Source organism: Lepus europaeus, chromosome 12, assembly GCF_033115175.1.
Source record: "Lepus europaeus isolate LE1 chromosome 12, mLepTim1.pri, whole genome shotgun sequence".
NCBI classification, from domain to species: Eukaryota; Metazoa; Chordata; class Mammalia; order Lagomorpha; family Leporidae; genus Lepus; species Lepus europaeus.
Window position 1 is genome coordinate 32,567,493 of NC_084838.1, and position 12,828 is coordinate 32,580,320.

At 40.6% G+C, this 12,828-nt stretch overlaps 1 protein-coding gene across 3 annotated transcripts in view; it reads right to left on the minus strand.

Annotated features, from left to right (window-relative positions):
* Positions 1–12,828, minus strand: part of PLPPR1 (phospholipid phosphatase related 1) — a 340,049-nt gene that overhangs the window by 80,395 nt on the left and 246,826 nt on the right. The window lies entirely within an intron of this gene.

Here is a 12,828-nt window from a genome sequence, read left to right on the forward strand (position 1 = left end):
GAATGTATATCTGTTCTTGATCACTGATCTAATGACCACAACCACGGTTATGAAGTGATAATACTTTGCTTATACCATTTTGAGGATTTCAGATACATGTGATCTCTTACAGCCCATGCCCAAAAACCCCCAAGTGAGGTTCTTTGATGCACTGTTATCCATATGTCATGTGAACTGTAAAGAGGAGAATCAAAGAACGAGACAAATGAAACAGCAGCAATAAGAATACATTTGGCACCACCCTTGAGATTTCTGTAATTACAACTATTGTTCCCCTTTGGATGTCAGGGCAGCTTATGAGCGGTCCTGGAGTTACCATCAGCACTGCAGTGACAGTCTGCTCATGAAAATCCTCCATTCCCAAAATGACTTGAAACTCCTTGACCGTACGACTTCTTGCTCATCTCTGACAGGCTTAGCATCACAATTCCCATCAATATCTCTTAGAGATTTAGGATTATTTCTCCAAGTTTATGTGGGTATCATTCAATGAAAGTAGAAGTAAGCACCTACACAGTCTTCAAAAATTAAACTTGATTTTCTATCAATTCTTATGCAAACTTCATGCATCCTATTTTGAAAATAAAGTAGAATAGTAATAGAATAGTTTCAGAAGGGACAAAATTTGGGTGAAATTAAAACATAAGTGGTTCAAAGGAGAACGATGGGAGGGGGGTTTGCTTAGGAAGGAGTAGCCCAGTGGATAGAAGATCAATATTCCTGTCTCTCCCTCTCTCTGTAACTTGGCCTTTTTTTAAATTTATTTATTTATTTTTTTTTATTTTTGACAGGCAGAGTGGACAGTGAGAGAGAGACTGAGAGAAAGGTCTTCCTTTTGCCGTTGGTTCACCCTCCAATGGCCGCTGCTGTAGGCGTGCTGCGGCCGGCGCACCGCACTGATCCGATGGCAGGAGCCAGGTGCTTCTCCTGGTCTCCCATGGGGTGCAGGGCCCAAGCACTTGGGCCATCCTCCACTGAACTCCCTGGCCACAGCAGAGAGCTGGCCTGGAAGAGGGGCAACCGGGACAGGATCGGCGCCCCAACCGGGACTAGAACCTGGTGTGCCGGCGCCGCAAGGCGGAGGATTAGCCTAGTGAGCCACGGCGCCGGCCCTCGGCCTTTATTTTTATTTTTTTAATTTATTTATTTTTTTAAATTTATTTGACAAACAGTGAGAGAGACAGACGGAGAGAAAGGTCTTCCTTCCATTGGTTCACCCCCGAAATGGCCGCTACAGCTGGAGTTTTGCTGATCCGAAGCCAGGAGCCAGGTGCTTTCTCCTGGTCTCCCATGTGGGTGCAGGGGCCCAAGCACTTGGGCCATCCTCCACTGGCTTCCAGGGCCACAGCAGAGAGCTGGACTGGAAGAGGAGCAACCAGGACTAGAACAGGCGCCCATATAGGATGCCGGCACCGCAGGTGGAGGATTAACCAAGTGAGCCATGGCGCCAGCCCTGTAACTCTGCCTTTAAATAAATAAATCAAAAAGAAATGTTGGGAGAAATCATTTTGCTTTGTAAAGACACATCTAAGTATCTGAGAATGTAGCAACAATAAGCACATTCCACAGTGTATTGCCATTATTTGTGTTTTTCTTGCTAGTAAATGGCACACTGCTCAGAAATACACCTTGAATCTCAAGCAGCAAGAATGGGACCCGGGCTTATTCAATCAATACTGATAAATGAACTTGGAGTGGGGTGCATTGTTTAAATGTAACCCCCCAAAGCAAAAGGCACAAGTGAGAAAAGTAAAAAAAAATCACCCCAAAATCCAAGCATTCTGCTCAGTAAAATAACTTCAACAAAGTTAACAGAAGTGACAAACTGCAAGTATGTATCTGCCATATTCAAAACACAGACATAATTAACATCTATTTTATGTGACAAACTCATGTAAGCCAATAAAGGAAAGAAAACAAGATAGAAATATGGGCAAAAGTTAAGAATAAGCCCGTTACAGAATGGGCAACCCCGTGGTTGCTGCAGCTGGGCTGTACCAGTCTCATGAGAGCTAACTGTTGAGCTACCTGCTAAATAGGTGATATCTTGAAATCAACAAACACCTCTCTTCTTGTTCACAGATGCCTACACCTTCCAAAGCCAGCCACACACTAGGGAAACCCCACTGAGGAACAATCACATGAACTCACTAATAGAGAAATGAAAATCAAAACAATAGTGACATGTCATTTTTATGTTGAAAAAATTGGCAAAAAATTATTAAAGTTGAGTATATGGAACATTGATAAAGATGTAGTAAAATGGAACCATCATGCACTGATAAGAGTTTAAACTGGTATAAACTTTTTAGACTGTAATCTGGCAGTGCATGGGGAAACGAAGTATGTTCATGCCCTGTGGCCCAGTGATCGCCCTGTGGGTAGAGAAGTAAAGTATTCCATAGATCTGTGCGAAGAAGTAACAATGTTGATATAGCGCCTTTTTTAATGAAAAAGGGAAGAGTTGGAAGTAAGATAAATAAAATAAGGTACTGTGTATGATGGAGTGTTACACAACTGTTTGAATAATAAATATTCCTAAGAAAAACTCATGAGTCATCAACTGTCAAATACTTCTCTAAGTCCTTACTAATATTAATTCAATCCTCACAACTCTGTGGAGTGAATGTTATTAGTTACTCAATAACACAGATCAGGAACATGAAGATCAGAGAGTTTAAGTGATTAGCCCAAGGTCACACAGCTTGTAAATGGAAGAGCCAGCATTTACCCTGCACAGCCTAGTCTAAATTTTTCACTCTCAGTCAATATGTTCTACTGCCTAAAGCTTAAAAGCACCAAGTGAAAAACAGGAAAGAAGTAAAGATCTATAGTACGATGATATTTAAACTAAAAATGCATATTAAAACACAATATACTTTTCAGGATATATATATACATACACACACACATTTAAGGACATAGAGTAAGTACATTAGAGTCAGGATTATGGAATGAGGAAGACAAATAATCAAATGATTGTGCCACGTGCTGGGCAGTAAGATAATTTAACTTGGTAGATCTAAAAACCAAATGCAAATAAAAGTCAATCTATATTCACCATTCTATTGTCTTAAGGGGTTGAATGGGATAGTGAGTTTGATAATCAATATTTGTGGTCACTTCTGCAGCACAAATACTAAAAATTAGAATGATAAGCCCTAATGCTGCCTTTCTGAATTTGTGGTCGGAAGTCTGATTTGTTGAAAGAGAAACAGAATGAGTATAAAACAAGGACTACGCTGTATGCTAATGAATTCTTAATCTATACATATAGAAAAATCCCCAAGACATCTGATGGCTGTGACTCTTGTACAAAAGCCCATAACTATGAAGAAGCTGTTGCCCTGTACTGTAATTAAAGATATCAGTAATGAAGGGATATTTTCACAGACCTATACTTTTATTATTTTGAAAGGAGATTTAATTGATTTATATTTAAATATTAAAATGACATCTCATAAAAATATGAGAGTTGTTATTTGTTATTTGCAATAGAAATTCTTTTCTCATCATGACTTTTTGAATTATGGATGTTATATAGAACAAAAGGCACTGAAAAATGATCTATGACTCCACATTAGAATGAAAACAAAACACTGATTTATTTTGCATGCCATGTGGAGCAAAATGTTGAAGATTCCGACCGAAAAAGGAAACTAAGGAAACAAGGTAGAGTTCCCTATGTTTGCTCTAAAACAGTTTTAAACACAAGCACATATAATACCACTTTAATTTCCTTGCCAGAAAGTTACAGGATTTTTCTTTCTGTAATGCACTGCTAAGTTAGCTGGGAATAGGCAAATAAGAAAAGAATTGTTTCTTCAAATCAACCAGTTTGCCTTTTGTTCTAATTAACACAATAATTCTCAACATTTCAGAAGGACGTGGATGTTCTTTTTCCTTTAAAAAGTAGTAGCTAAAAATTTTTATTTCCCTTTGAAATTACTCCATAAGCGGCCTCTGTCTCACCAAACAAATTAAAGATCCTACCTACATAAACACGAGTTGGGACCTCACTCAAACTCCTGGTGGCTGTCAGATCACAGGTGCTCTGGCCTGCACCTGCTTCCCTCTGGCTGCATCTAAATGAAGTCAATTATCCTAGAGAAAACAATCAGGTGAACATCTAGTTTCCGCTAGTTTGACAGGTGTTTTGCGTTATGGGAATAATGTTTCACAATGATGGAAGTGTTCTATACCTATGCTCTCACTGTGCCAGCCCAAGCTACAGGATCTACTGAGCAGTTGAAATGCAGCTAGTGCAACCAAGTAATGGATCTTAATTTTATTTCATTTTAATTTATTTAAATGTAGACAGCCACACATGACTCATAGTTAGATATTGGATGGCATAGGATGGCCATGCATTATAATAGCAAGATGTATAATGAACCGAGCAAAAATTCAAAGTTTTATCATAAGCTATCCTAAAGCATATAAACTATAAAATAAACCATCAGGTTTTACTCACTAGAACTGAGCATTTAGCAATTGAGCTCCTGTCACACACATGAGAGGTGTGGATTGTATTTCTAGATCCTGGCTTTGGCCTAGTCCAGTCCTGGCTAATTACATTTGGGGTGTGAGTACTTACTCTTTTTTTTTTTTTTTTAACTTTCACTCACTGAAAGTTAATCATTAATATTTGTTGTATATTTATTCTTCCAGATTTATTTTCTTCCCAAATATATAAACACATACAACCACAGGTCAGTTTCAAAATATATAAAATAGAATCCTATTATACATGCTGTTGTACAGCTTGCTTCTGTTTTAATACATTGTGACTATCATTCTACGTTGGTGGAGAGAAATATTTATAGGCATATCAGCTAATATGTACCTTTCCTTGCTAACACACTCTCATATCTATCATTTCCAGATAAGGAATCCTGGTCAACACAGACATGTCCAGGGATAAGATTCACCTTTAGGGTTATTATGTTGTGTGCATCAAGGGCCCTATTTTAGGATTAAGGAAGATAAGCAGGTGGAAACTCAACAGAGGAGAGCCTTGGATGTCAAGTGGAGGAAGTCAAATTTTATTACCTATTCCAGAGAAAAACATCAAAGGATTTTAGGCAGAGAAGTAGCATCATCAGACCTGTCATTGAAGAGGGTGACCCTGACAGTAATCTGTGTGAGCTGGAGCAGAGACCCTGGGTAGACAAATCAGATTTGTTACAAAGGTTTATTGATAGGTCAGTTACCAGGTGCACAAATACCTGTGATACTGCTGTACTATCACATTTCCAAAGCAAGCTCACAGAATCTCTTTTAGCTCTCTTAACTCACGATAAAACAGAAGTAAAATACCATGTTTTGTTATACTTTAGCTTTCAGCTATTATTGTGAGACTATAAAATAATTCACTAAACTTTTATTGAGCACCTATTTAGGAAACAGCAGGGAACACAATCAAGTCTGTCGCCATGACAGAGGCTGTAGCTAGAGAAAATTTAGGGGTGAGGGGAAATAGGTTTAATTGCAAACCCATGAATTTTGAGATGAGCTGTCATTTGATAATGAGGGGCATCTGGATATGAGTTAGAGAAAGTTTCAGTTACACATACATTTGAGGCCACTGGAGTATGTGATTGTCCAGTTACGGAACACACAAAGACTAAAGGAAAGTCCAGGGGAGGAGACTGAAGAAGATGATGACAAGAAAAGAGCAGGAGGAAAAACAACAGTGAGCCATGGATGAGGATCCCCAAAGAAGGGGACAGACAGTCTTGGATCTTGAATAACTGCACCAAGGAGGTAAAATGAGTGGGATTCACTTTTGGCATGAGTGTTCAAGTTGATTGATTTAAGAAAGCAAGTGGAAATAGAGTCCACAAGAAGCAGTAAGGAGTGAGAACAGCACTGATCCTGTCTCAAAGTCCATTAGCTCAAGAGGTGTAAGAAATAAACATTGGCATTTGGGAGGGCTCTAGGGAAACAATACGATTAAGAACCTAGTTGATCGATCTTCTGTATATAAAGATAATTGGAAATGAAAAAAAAAACCCTGGTGTTAAATTGGAAATGGCATAGAAAATTAATTTTTTAAAAAAATATTATGTAGGATCTCTGTCTTTAATGTGCTGTACACTCTTATTTAATGCTATAACTAGTACCCCAACAGTATTTTTTTTCACTTTGTGTTGCTATATGGGGGCAAACTGTTGAAATTGTTACCTAATATATACTAAACTGATCTTCTGTATATAAAGAGAATTGAAAATGAATCTTGATGTGATTGGAAGGAGAGAGGGAGCGGGAAAAGGGAGGGTTGTGGGTGGGAGGGAAGTTATGGGAGGGGGAAGCCATTGTAACCCATAAGCTGTACTTTGGAAATTTATATTCATTAAATAAAAGTTTAATAAAATAATAAAAAAAAAGAACCTCAAAAAAAAAAAAAAAAAAAGAACCTAGTTGAGAGAAGAGGCAGGGACTGCCCAGACAAGGGACTTCACTGATGACCCGCAGGCGAGTTTTGTAATTCATAGGCCAACAGTTCCAGGGTGGTGGATTGTGGGAGACTGGTCCAGTAAGAGATTTACATAGTGGGCACAGGAGACCAGAGGGGACAGAGGACCTGGTATCCTTGTTTTCTAATTGTGATTGCAACAGAGTGGGGCCAAGGACAGGATAGAATTAGTCCTGATGTTCTTTGAGGCTGATTGGTGGGAATTCATTGAGAAGGAAGAAAGAGCTCTTCTGTTCTGTGAATCAAAAAAATAATAAGCTTCTGTGTGCTAATGTAGGAAGATGACCATTAAAATTTTATTTATTTGAGGCCGGCGCCGCGGCTCACTAGGCTAATCCTCCACCTTGCGGCGCCGGCACACCGGGTTCTAGTCCCGGTCGGGGCACCGATCCTGTCCCGGTTGCCTCTCTTCCAGGCCAGCTCTCTGCTGTGGCCAGGGAGTGCAGTGGAGGATGGCCCAAGTGCTTGGGCCCTGCACCTTGTGGGAGACCAGGATAAGCACCTGGCTCCTGCCATCGGATCAGCGCGGTGCGCCAGCCGCAGCGCGCCTACCGCGGCGGCCATTGGAGGGTGAACCAACAGCAAAAGGAAGACCTTTCTCTCTGTCTCTCTCTCACTGTCCACTCTGCCTGTAAAAAAAAAATTATTTATTTGAAAGTCAAAGAAAAGGGGGGAGGGAAGGTAAGAGGGAGGAATAGGGAGAGAGAGAGATCACTCTCCCATAAATTGATTCACTCCCTAAATGCCCTTGAATAGCTGGAGCTGGACCAGACCAAAGACAGGAGACTGAAATTCAATCCAATCTCCTATGTGAATGGTAGGGATCCATTTGCTCTGGATGTGCATTATAAGGAAGCTAGAATTGGAAACGGAGCCAGGACTCAAACCCAGGTGCTCCCACATGGGATATGGATGTCCAAAGGAATGTCTTAATTTTGTGACAAACTCCTGTGACAGAAGGTGATCATTTAAAAAATGTTTTTATGGTGAAATGTTTTCCAAGTTGTGGCAATCTAGCACTGGACAGCATACATTCAACTCATAACATAAAAAAATAAAACACCTTGTTGGGTAACCTGTAACGTACCATCTGCAAAAAATGATGTGCATGAAGGAAAGCACTCATCTGCAGCTACTAAGTCTTCCACTGTAGCTGTTATTACCCCATCCTAACAAACCTATGACCTTTGTCCATTTGTGTTTTGGACTGGGAGAGGCCTTCTTCAGATTTTTGTATTTGGAAGGAATGGCCAGTTATTCAGTCAACCATAGAAGCTCAGAGCCAGGAATCATTTGGACAGTTTCAGAGAGAGAAGCAGACACTGAACAGATACTATGTTTTTGGTGTTCTGTCTCTCTAAATTGAAATAAGACAAGAGCAGACATCAACCTGTTTAGAGATCTGCATTAGAGGAACAATTATTTTAATACACATGATAGGGAAAAGGCTCTCAGAGCCTGTAATCTCCAATTTTTATGAAAAACTGTCACTGTGGATATCCACGCTTGACTGGACGTTCTGCAAAGTAATAGAAGCCTCTTTTTCTCACTTTTATCCTCCTAGATAAATTTTTTTGTTCCTTTTGAAAATGATTGTTCCACTTTAAAACTTTCTGAACACGGCACAGTGCATAATCTGTATCATTTGACTAAATCCCCTGCTATTATGCTAGGGTTCTTATGACTGAGCATGCCCTGTCAATGGAAATTTAGCCAATGAAACGTGAAATTACATTAGAAGACACGTTTAGAGCATTTGGTTTAGACCAAGCCATGTTGAGCTGAAAATGTGCAGAGAGTTATATTCTGAGGTAGTTAATAATTGTTCATTACAGGACACTTTTTCATTTTTGATAGCAATTTCTGCCTTCGACCTCTTGGAATGACCACCAGAGGGTGGAACACTCTGCACGTGAAAGACTAATGGCTCCTTCACTGTCTTGACATCAGACAGAACTGTTCCAACCCCAGTGTACAGATAGTATCCTAACTAGAGGTCCCCAGGACAGCAAACACAGCACTGTCATTGTCGTTTCAGTCTGCTATACAATAGTTATTCTGTAAGTGCTTAGGCAATAAATGGATGAAAGAGAAGAATATTGCAAGTTCCAGATGCAGGCAGCCAGATGGGTGCCAATACACAAACCACTGCACCTACAGCCTGTGCTCTCTCATGTGCCTCCAGACAAGCATTAACTACAAGGAATTTTCTGTAGACTGTCATGCATGAACCCAACCCCATTACAAACTGAAAGTACTGCTCTCATCAGTATGTCTTTAGACTCCCTTCTTTTCCCCACGATGGCTGTAAAACTCTTCCTTTCAGATGCCAAAGGCCTGAGTGATATAAGTACCTATTTATGTAATCTAAAAGCCTTGGGGGGGGGGAGCGTGGGGTGTGGGAGTTTCTTTGGGTTACATCTCCTCTGTTTCTTTCTCTCTCATTGAAAAGTCTTCTGGAGGTCATATTTCTGCGTCCAGTTGTCTTCAGTGTTTGGCTGCAGCCAGCATGTTGCTGGGCTTCCCTCTTTCTGTGAGTTGCTGCCCAAGGTTCCTCAGAAGAGTCCTGTTGCTGCTGCAGAAGCTCTCATGGACACCTCTCAGCATGGCTACTGTGGTAAGTTAATGGTGGTAAATTAATGCTGATATGACTACAAGCAGAGACCCTTGTGTGTTTACCCCTGCTCTTGTACCTCCACACTTGTCTTGTTAAAGAGATGGGAAAGATGGAAAAGAACTAAGTCACCCCAAGTGACAAGCAATCTCCCCAGTTGTGTGCATCACAAATAGCTGTCAATTCTCAGACCTATGAGTGAATCCAACCAAGACCAGGAGGATTGCCTAGTACATTCTAAGTGGCCAACTCACAACTCATAGACTGTATCAATGCTCATTACTATAAGCCATTGAATTCTGTAGTGGTTTGTTATGCAGTGTTGTTATGGCAATAGACAACTGATACAACTACTGTTGGTGTTAAGGATGATATAGTTTGGTACATGGAACAGACTTTGGAATCAGATAGTTTGGGTTTAAATTATGCTTCTGCCACTCTCTAACTTTATCCTGGGGAGAATAGCTTTCTGGAAACCTCATTTTCATCTATAAAATGGAGGTAATAGTATATACCATCAGGGAGCTAATGCAAATATTAAACCAGCTAATCATAGCTGAAGAGCTTGGAATAGACGCTGGCATACAGTAACCATAATAGAGGACCAGTGCTGCAGTGTAGCAGGTAAAGCTGCTGCCTGCAGTGCCAGCATTCCATATGGGTGCTGGTTTGAGTCCCAGCTGCTCCACTTCCAATCCAGCTCTCTGCTATAGCCTGGGAAAGCGGTAGAAGATGGCACAAGTCCTTGGGCCCCTGCACCCCTGTGGGAGACCCAGAAGAAGCTCCTGGTTCCTGGCTTCGGATCAGCACAGCTCTGGCCATTGTGGCCATCTGGGGAGTGAACCAGTGGATGGAAGACCTTTCTTTCTCTCTGTAACTCTGCCTTTCAAATAAATAAATAATCTTTTAAAAAAATAACCAATATAAATGTGCTCTTATTAGGGCCAGTGCTGTGGCACAGTAGGCTAAGCCTCTGCCTGTGGCACTAGAATCCTATATTGGTGCTGGTTCATGTCCCACTGCTCTTCCTATCCAGCTCTCAGCTTATGACCTGGGAAGGCAGTGGAAGATGGCTCAAGTGCTTGGGCCCCTGCACCCATGTGGGAGACCTGGAGGAAGCTCCTCACTCCTGGCTTCAAATTGGCTCAGCTCTGCTCATTGTGGCCATTTGGGGAGTGGACCAGCAGATGGAAGACCTTTCTGTCTGTCCTCCTCTCTGTAACTCTACCTCTCAGATAAATAAATAACATCTTTTAAAAAATGTGTTATTATCATTTGCTATGATGTTGATTTGCTTGGTGAAAACAGGCAGTGGTTTCATCCTATGTAATTCACAACCTTCTCCTTTTGTAGTTATGGAATGTTAGTAGGATTTTTCCAAGAACTTTTGGTTTTATTCCCATGTGACTGCTGCTTCTCGGTGTGGGCAAGAAATTTATTGAGATGTTTATTATTTGAAAGGCATTTCTTTAGGTTTCAGTGTTTATGCAAACTTTTTCTTATTTTTATACTATTTAAAAATTTTAAAGGATAACAGGAGGGGCCTTGTGTTCAAGCAATTATTTGACATGGGATAAAATTGTATAGTTTCAAATAATCTAATATAGCTCTGTTTATTTGATCTTTCCTTATTTGGGTGTTTCATTTGTTTAGAAAAACTTCACAGATTAATATTCTTCAGCCCTTTGCCAATATTTCAAGCTTGCATCAGCATGTGTAATTTGAAAGCTAATTGGGGAAGCTGTTTAATGCACATTCTGTGTTATCTCTGGATCATGGGATTATAGACTCTTAAAACAGGAATGTACTTTAGAGATTATCCAGTGTCTCTTGGAGGAGGTAGCCAAGGTTCAGATAAGTAACTTGTTTGAGGCTCCAGAACAAGTTAGCAAGAGAATCTGGGTAAGAATATAATGTTCTTCTAAGTCTAGTGGACTTTTATTGCTCAATATTTGAAATGCATAAAAGTATATGTATGTGTGGGGCCAGCGCTGTGGCACAGCGGGTTAAAGCCTTGGTCTGAAGTGCTGGCATCCCATATGGGCACCAGTTCTAGTCCCAGCTGCTCCTCCTCCGATCCAGCTCTCTGCTGTGGCCTGGGAAAGTGGTGAAAGATGGCTCAAGTCCTTGGGCCCCTGCATCCACATGGGAGATCTGGAAGAGGCTCCTGGCTCCTGGCTTTGGATTGGCGCAGCTCGGCATTGCTGCTATCTGGGGAGTGAACCAGCAGATGGAAGACTTCTCTGTCTCTACATCTCTCTGGAACTCTGTCTTTCAAATAGATAAATCTTTTTAAAAAGTATATGTATGTTTATATATGTATGTGTGTACACATGGTATATGAAGTTAGACATAAGAACTATCAAAACACAGTACCCAATTTTAGAAGTAGTACATCATTAAATGACATCTTGTATATGTAGTTCTAATCTTCGCCTATTGTGTGTTTCCTGTTGAACCCCTAACCTCATGCATTACTCAAAGAGGTCACTGTTTTCTTGAATTTCAGATTTCTATTTAATTTTTATTTCCTTGTACATTGTACATCCTGGGGGTGCTTCCAAAAGTTCATGCGGGGAATGAAATTAAAAAATACATTTGAAGAGGAAGTATTTGGCACAGCAGTTAAGACACTGCATCCCCTATCAGAGTGCCTGGGTTTGAATCCCGACTCTGCTTCTGATGCCAGCTTCCTGTTGATGTGCACTCTGGGAGGCAGTGGGTGGTGGCTCAAGCATTTAAGTACCTGCCACCCAGGTGGGAGACTTACATTGAGTTCTGGGCTCCTGGCTTCAGCCTAGTTCAGCCCTGGCTCTTGTGGACATTTATGGAGTAAACCAATGGACAGGAGTTTCTCCCTGTCATTTTTCTTGGTCTCTCTCTGTCTGCCTTGTTTGGGAGTGGAGGCGGGACTTGAACCCAGGGATTCTGATATGGGATGTGGGCGTCCCAAGTAGCTTTCTAATTTCTGAGACAAATGCCTGCCTTGAAATCTTTATTTCTTACGTAAGTCCTTTCCCTAAACTCCAACCTTAGTTTTCACCAAGCTTCTCCAATTCCTCTACACATACTTTGACAATTCAATGATCTGTAACTTAAGTCCAGACCTCTTTCTCTTTTGAATACTAGAACACTTAGTTTTAAAGCCAGACACAAGTACTTCATACCAAAGATTTTCCAGTATGAATCATTCCTCCCCTCCTTCCCCTTTCTTAAACTTCTAGCAATATATCTTCCTCTGAAAACTATACTACCATTCATACAATTGTTGAAGCTACCAAATGGAAAGTCATAATTGAGTCCTTTCTTTTTGCCCAACTCCATATTCAGTCAGACTCTAAATCTGCTCAATTTTATGTCATTATCACTCAGAAATATCCTTTTTCATACCTACTGCCCTCCTCACTTCTTTCGAGCACTAGCCTCTCAACTAGATTCCTAACTTCTGGTCTTTCTCTGGTCCAGAAGGATCCAGTTGCCATGCTGCCACTAAATCACTTCATCGAAAAGTAGTATATTTATTTACTTTTTTTCTAGAGGACAAATATCCCAACTCCTTAGCTTGCCACCAAGATTCTACTGAGGTTGGATCCTCCCTACCTTTAATTCCTATGTCACAGCTCTCTGAAAATATCCAATTGCCAAATCATGCAGTTTCTGTTTAAGGTAAGGTTACCTACATGTGTCTGTCTTGGCTTATACTTCTGTGAATATTCATGTGTCCTTCTGCTTCAGT